The sequence below is a fragment of the Prosopis cineraria genome, unplaced genomic scaffold (assembly GCF_029017545.1).
Source record: "Prosopis cineraria cultivar Desert tree isolate PC_DT_omini unplaced genomic scaffold, ASM2901754v1 PC227, whole genome shotgun sequence".
In the NCBI taxonomy this organism is placed as follows: domain Eukaryota; kingdom Viridiplantae; phylum Streptophyta; class Magnoliopsida; order Fabales; family Fabaceae; genus Prosopis; species Prosopis cineraria.
This window is the reverse complement of record NW_026555554.1, coordinates 52,537-60,736: the sequence shown is the minus strand read 5'-3', so window position 1 is coordinate 60,736 and position 8,200 is coordinate 52,537. Positions and strand designations below refer to the sequence as shown.

Below are 8,200 nucleotides of genomic sequence, written 5' to 3'. Positions count from 1 at the left end.
CGGATATTAGGGTAAATGTGTTTAACTCTTAATTAGCACCCTCATCAGCCTAAGCCTACAAATGTACAAATCTGGCATCGGATTTGTGAGTTGGGAAAAAAAAAAACAAATAACTCACCAGGGAAATAAACAGTTGTTCAAAAAGCTCAGAAGGCTGGATATCCTCAAAAGCATTCAGGATGCCCTCCCTACAAATTAATGTCAAAAGCCATTTAAATGAGATGAGTTAAAGAAAAAAAAATTGTTAGTAATACCAAGTTGGTTATCTAATATTTAAACTCACACTGCCAAATCCTCATCAAATAGAGGTGCCTGTTTAACAGCTGGCACTGGTTTAGCTGCTTCCCACAATTCACGCCACACAATTACCTGCCATTAACATCTAATGAGTTCAGAGAAGGTTTATGAAATGACAGGAGTATAAAGTAACCGTAATTGCTAATGCCTTTTGTATAAAGCCAAGATAGATTATCTTAACAGATGCTAAAGGTCCATTGAAATAAACAATAGACCACGAAATTGTGTTGCAGAAATTAAATGATGGGGCAAACTATACTACACCTTCTTTTTGCATCCGCAGACTTAGAGAACCTCTGTTAGACAATGAGTCACTACTATCCAAACATTCTTGAGCCTCCGCACTTGGCTCCCTTTCTTTCCAATCAGGAGGAGAATACCATCTCACAAAATCTTCCATAATACAGCCCGGATTTGCGGCCTAAAAAATGATATTAAGTAGAACTTACTCAGATAGGATATTCAACACATTCAAAATAGTTACGAGCATTCAGAGTATTGGCAAGAAAAAGTCCTATTCAAGGGCGAACTTGACCTTGAAAGCCTGCATATCAGAGAGGAGTTGAGAACATGCAGCACCAACACTGACCACAAAACAATAGAAAAAATGTCAAGCACTGCCAAATTGATACCAATCACGAGAGAAGAAAAGCTATTGCATCATAACTACAATGAAATCTAAGTTAGCATTTGTTTACTAGTCAAACGAGCTCAAAATGAAACTTGTCCATATTTTAAGAGACAGCACATGATCATTGATAAATTATAAAATAACATTTTCATGCCAAAAATTTGTCAATATGATCTGTTGATGAACTACTCCCAGCAGTTCATTTCTTACAACCAACAGAAAAACATACAAAAGTGGACATCTACTGGTTGAGATTTTGGTTTTATTGCTTAAAATATAAGGCAAACATAAACAAGCCAAATTCCTTCACGAGACTTCTTGATCATATCATTCTGTGTCCATAATAACTGATTTTTGTTGCTTTTGTAAGGTTACAAAAATAAGGGAGTTTTGAGATGCATTAAACATTAGGGAACAAAAAAGAAAGGACAACACAATCAATATTGGAAAAGAAATATTTGGAGCTAGCTCCTTCTAAAGCATGCAAACTAGATCCCTTTAAATCCTAATGCACTAGACATCACCATCAAAGAATGCTACATCACAGAAGACAGAATAAATGCATAAATTCTATGCATTCAATCCAATTGCATATTCTAAATTAGCCTACTCTCAAATTATTATAAACTAAAAATTTCAAGTCACATTTACTAAACCACAACAGCTGACTGATCTATAAAACATCATCATACGATTACGATTCACCACTCGATCAAGAGAACATAATGCAACTTTGTAATGCTTTTCTCAATCATGGAGGGAGATTTATTTATATATATATATGTCAAGCTTACAGCAAAAAGAGGGATAAACATAAAGAATCATATGATACCAAACATCATCAACATTTGAGGAAATTTCTATCCATTTTGAGCCAAGTCTTCTTATAAGGAAAGGGTAATGATGAAGTCATTCTAAGAAAAGTCTTATGGCCCAATAAATGAATATACAAATACAGAGCGAGAGAGAGAGAGAGAGAGAGAGAGAGAGAGAACTCAGTTAACAGTTACTGAATAATTAATTTATTTGTAGTTAAATAGACAGTGCCGACCAATTACTGCCTCCAAACAAAGCAAACAAAAATTTCATCAAATAGACAATAAATAACTCCCAGCCATTAGTTCAACCCGAAAGCAAGATGAATTTGCATATTTATCAGAAAATGTGTGTGACTTACATCAGTGGATGGAGCTGAACAACTAAGGGGGTTGTTCCCAATTATATATACATACACAGAAATACGAACATATAGATAAGTAAAATAAACAAAAATAACTTTAGATCTCAAGTTAACTAACAGATTAAATGTATCTCAAATATTGGACAGACCTTCTTGTCTGCAGCAGAAACTCCTCTGTTTCTTCAATCAGATCTTCTGTAAGCAGGGGTCCTTCCTACATGTAAAAGTCTCAGGAATCTCAGTAATAGGAGCAAGTTTAAGTAGTACTGTTCTGAACATGTAGTGATCAAACCTGGGTAACAGGAGAATAAACAGGCTCGCCAGTTTCCAACAATACCAGATCTCCAGCAGGACACTCAGCGCCAAGTCGAGCAACAAACTGCCCAGTACTTAATCTAGCATACTGGTCTGGACTTGAAGTAATGCTCTCACTATAACCAACTAACTCATCAATATTTGAACCAGCTTTTAGTAACACACAGTCCATAGATTCAGTGGCAGTAACACGGTGCCTTTCCGGGAGATACAACAATTTATTACTTGTAGTTGTTGATGTAGGAGGCATGACTTCAAATCTGGAATCTCATTCAAGGGGACTCTAGGTAAATATTGCTCCTCAGACCAAAGTTTTCTCAGCTGCATAAGTTACATATCACATAAATATATATCAAAACATTCTTTTTCATTCGGAAATAAATAAGGAATTTCAGGTAGAAAGCTGGTAGCATAACTGCATCCTATTTCAATTCAAGTCAAAAATTCTCAACCAGGTCAAGAAGTTCCTATAGGAAACCTTTCTTTTCATTTTCACGGACAAGGAGGTATATATAAAAACAAAAGGTAAAACAACAAAACAAGTTAAATAACATTGAAAAGTTTTAGAGGAAGTCTCAGATGCCCACAATATATTTTATATCCTCACTTCTTTAGTACCAGGGAAGGAAGGAAAGAAGGAGGAAGGAAGGAGGGAATAGATGAAGCAAACTTTATTAGACCTAAGTCAACGGGTAATAAGTTTAGCAAATCACAAGAAAAATACTACTCCCTTCCATAGGATACTCCAACCCAACCGTTATCTATGACCAGTTTTTTAACAGGAAATTAATTATATTGCTCAGAATGGCATCATGTGGTCTTGCATGAAGATGCTTATCTGCTTGAGATGATGGGTTCCATTATAAGGTATTTTGTAAAGCCTCAAAGGAACATGTACTTAATGCAAAATCCAACAGCTTACAAATAAGAGAAAATGACCAAGAGGGTAAACTAAATCTTCAGTCCTAGATTGATATCAATTTTTCATAAAAAAATAGGAAATGAGCAATTTTAGTTAAAACATACTTCAACAACAACTTTGCACCAAAACAGAGCCATTTCTCGAAGGTTCTTAAAGTTTCCAATGACTTCAGCAAGCTTGACAATGAGGCTTTCAGGAGGAGCACCATGAATATCTCTTGGAAAGGATGATACGTCAGTTTCCTCAGAACCATAGCTGATCTTCCTTTCAAAAAATCCCCCCTCTGCAAATAACTTGCAAGAATTACAATAGAAGCGAAAGATCATACAGGACAATGCATTAAAAAAAATGACATATACTGGTAGTTCTGCTTAGTAATTAGCCTACCCAAGGATATCACTGGTGCCTAGTGGTTAATTGAGCTGTCTTCGCTAAGATCTTTCTATGTTGGCCCCTTGCCTACCCCTTTTGGATCCTAAGCATTCCATTGGCACCCTTACCAGTATTCATGGACTTGGAGTAGACTATTTTTACTACCATCTTTTGTTTATCAAACAAATATATAAATAAGAGAGAGTATATCACTGGTGTAATTTTATCATCAGCAAGGAACCTTAAAATTCACATGCCTGGATCAAATAGAGAATTAATCAAACAAAGAACTTTCTCATCATCACTGAAGTTGAGTCTGTCCTCCTTTTCACGCAAAACTAATGCCTTCACTGCAGAGAGCCTTAAGCCTGCCCTATCATGAACAGGTGAAGAACCTCCTCTTGAAGCTATAAAATCTTTCATTGACTTTGTTTTGCCTCCAGCCCTGGACAAAAGGTCCAAATATTTAAGAGGATAGGCTAGTTGCATCATATTCTGAAAACCCTCATGAATGACTAAAACAAACCTCCTAAAACTTTATGCTACTATTGGTTTAGCATTTATGATATGATAAATAACAATTGAATACAATTTATTGCAGGATACCACGAAGGATGCATCTGGCTATTGAAAATTCCAAACACAAAAGGACCATTCAATTGAATAAAAAAATTCCAACAAAACCCTCATCCCACTTAGAAAAGGAATGCAATAATAAAGAACCTTTCAATGGTTTATAGAGAAAGAAGCAGCAAAATGAGGAAAGGTAGGCAAAAGAATTGCAAACAAGTGTAACTTACTCAACAGCTATAGCCAGTTGCTTCAGCACAGATGATGGAGGAATGGAATCTTTAATAGCAAATGGTGGACAAAAGGGATCTTTAGTGGCAGCTATTAAGCTTTCAACTGAGGGAACTGCTTCTGAAACCTTAAGAAATTGTTTTATCGTAAATCAGTAAAGAAATGCATTTGTGTAACAATGAATGAGAAATTGTCAATAACTTATCAATCCTTTTGCTGGAAGACTTCTCAAGCATTCAACCTTGAGATTAACAACTAGTTTAATAAAAACCACGCTGCATTGATATTCAGTTGTATCTTCTTATTAGTCAAAGTAGAGGGCACAATGCCACTATCTGAGACAATATGTTGAATATATCATGTTCATAGTCAGTGTACATAATAAGATTTTCCTAATATATCAATTGCACACAGTAGGAAGACAAAATACTTGAACTAGAATGTTTCAAACCTTCTTACCTTGGCCTCGGGATCATATTTCTTATTGATGACGTCCAAATTTTCTTCATAAAATGGAACAGTCAGGGCTACGCCCCTGAGTTTATCCGTCTCTTCAATTTCTTTTCTCCCTATTCGAATGTTCTTAATCCTATCTTGCAAATCCTGCTTTATTCCTATATACGCAGGCCTCCACTTCAGATGCCTCAATTCACTGTGAATCTGCAGCATCCCAGGAAAAAAATTTAGGAAGTAATGAGCTTCCATTTTTGGATCTATGCTATTTAGTTAGAATCGATACATAACAATGACACAAAAGATAATTAACAAATAAACTTGTAATGGGTTTGTCGAAGCCAAGAGGCATTTCAGAGTTCAGAGTATACTTTTCTTCTCTTGTAAAGTTACAAGCATAGGCAAATGGGAGATTTTAAGCCAAAAGAAAAAAAGAAAAATTGCAAATAATCACGAACAAAATTCAGAAGTTTTCTTCATGCTTCGTGTGGATGCCGAGTTAATTTTCAGAGGGCAACCATAGCAGAAGACAGTGAGTTAAGGATTAAAATTTAAAATAAAAAACAGCTTATTATAATCACAAATTGAACTGCGACACATCGAAGCTCGATTAGCTAATCTAGTTTTTTTTCCCCCTTATAGTTTTCTTCAGTGAAAACCTAACAAAACTAAAAAAAAAATTATGAAACAAATAGTTATACTTTTAGCTGGTAATCAAAATACAGTCATCAGAAGCGAATAAGTTGACGCCAGAGGAACCACAATCACTCCGATTGCCATTACCTTTGACTCGCCGTCGTTCTGAGTAGAATAATCTCCTGGATTCCTAGTCAATGCATCGGGCGATTCTTTGTCAGGACCTTCAGTGATGAACAATTGCGTTAATACATAATGCACATTCAAATAAAAAAATCCAAATTCCATTAAGAACAAAAACACAAACATTACACATGTACATGCCAAACAAAATATGATCTGAATTCATATTAGACGGAGCATGAAACACATGCACAAAACATGAGAAATCATGGAAATAGAAAAGAGCATGTGGCAGAAGAACCTCGCTCGGATTTCAAGTCCACAAGAACCTGCTCCGCTTTCGCAGCCGCAGAATGGAAAGCTGACTTTGCTTTAGAGACAAAGGAGAGCTCCACCATTTTCCTATGCTTGTGATGCGCAGGAAAAAAGCAGGCTCGGATGTTCTCTCTGTCAAGAGTACAGTAAGACTAGTAGGAAATGAAATGTAATAAAAGGAGCGAGAGACCATAGCTAATGGACGGCGCTGTGCTGTATTTGTAGCGTGACAGCAAAGAACGCGTCAGAGAAGAGGAAGACGACGACCGAGTAATACTGACGGTGCTAACGATGGAGAAATTCGTCAGAAAGGGAAACTGGGCGGAGATCAAATCCACCATACTGCGCGCTTCGGTTAAAGTTTGAACGCGACGACGATTTCTTCTGTATTTTTTTTTTTTGGGCCAACTCTTCTGTATTTTTTTTTTGTTTAATCTCGTCATTTATTAATTTATTTATTTATATTGCTGTCACATTTGAGTGTGTTAATGGTAATATATACTCTATCAAAAATATAAAACTTTTTTAAAGTAAGGTGTTCAAAAATGTAAAGTGAGTTTTTTAATGTTAAAAAATATAAATTATTTTTAATTATTAAAGGTGTAATTATTTCTTTTATTTTAAAAATATTTTTATTTATTTTAAAATGAAATACCCTATTTTAATATTTTGACAAATTTTAAAGATCCTGTGTTCAAAAAAGTTAAAATATCCAGCTCAAATTTCCAAGGATTATTAGGATAGAAATCAGTCAAATCGCAAAATTTAACAACGGGCACAATGGATCTTCAGCTATATAAGGGATATAAACTTTGAATTATTATTTTCAAAAATGATAACTCCACCAAAAGCAAGAGGGAACACGTTTCCGTATTTCATTCTGTTCTTGAGTTCTGACAAAGTAAATACGAAATAGTACTAACAAATACTTTTAAGTGATGAATACATTTTGTGTTATTCAAATACATAAGTATTTAATAATGACTGAATTTTGAATTTAAAAGTAGAGAAATTAATTATATAAATAATAGATTTAAGAATATTTTGTTCAAAATGAATATAATTTTGTCATATTATTACAATTGAGCAATCAGCAAGGGGAAAAGGGGAGAGACTGTGCATTCCAGATTATTTTAGTTATTTAAAAGATTAAGACTGTGCATTCCAGATTGTCAACAATAAAGATTATCTCTTCCATATTATTGAAAATTGTAAAGAAAATATTTTATTTATTTAAAAAATGTATTGAATTCACATAAACCTGTCAATTAGAGTCGAATCTATCGAGCCAGCCCTTTTAAATCCAAAAATAATTAAGACCAAACCATTATTTTGAAAGAAAAAAATGATAATTCGAGCTTAAAAGGGTCAACCCTAAGCCCTTTCAAGCCCTTTTATTATTTTTTAAAAAAATTATAATATAAAAAATAAAAAATTAAATATGCAACTCAAAGAAATAAACATATTAAATGTACTCATCCATTCCTCATTCATTTATTAAGATTTGGCTGATAATGTTAGCCAAGTCTAATTTTTATTGGTATTAATTTTGATGTTATTATTTGATGTTAAACCTAAATGTTTAAATTTTCTTTATTGTTGTGGTGTAAATTGATTTAAATTTATTTTCTTAAACTTAATTTTATGTATAATGAATTTTTTTATGATTATAAATATATTTTTTATAATTTTAAATTAAAAATAAAAAAATAGGACCAGCCCTTAGCCTTAAGAATTAAGGTCAAGCCTTGTAAAAAAAAACTCTGACATATAATTGAGCTTATTAGGACCAGCCCATTTAAGCCTTAACCCTTTAAGGGCTAACTCTTTACAGTTGGGTTAGCCCTAATTGACAGCTTTAAATTTATGTGACATCCATATTCTAAATATAAAATATATGTTTATATTTTATACAGGAAATGATACAATTATCATACATGCACTAGTTGAAGCTTGAAAACGTGTACAATTGTTCTATATAATTGTTTTATTTTATACTTCCTTCATTAAAAAATATAAGGTATTATTAACTAAATTTTACTTCTTAACAAAGTAGTTATTTTGTCTTCAAATTAACCCTATCTTTTTATATTTACTTTCATTTAATAAAATGCTTCACTCTAAAATAAATATAAAGTAATTTATTTAATAGAAA

The 8,200-nt window shown here is 33.5% G+C and overlaps 1 pseudogene; it reads right to left on the bottom strand.

Annotated features, from left to right (window-relative positions):
• Nucleotides 1-118: 118 nt before the first annotated feature.
• LOC129295967 (uncharacterized) lies at nt 119-6,387 on the bottom strand (annotated as a pseudogene).
• Between the last annotated feature and the right edge of the window lie 1,813 nt (nt 6,388-8,200).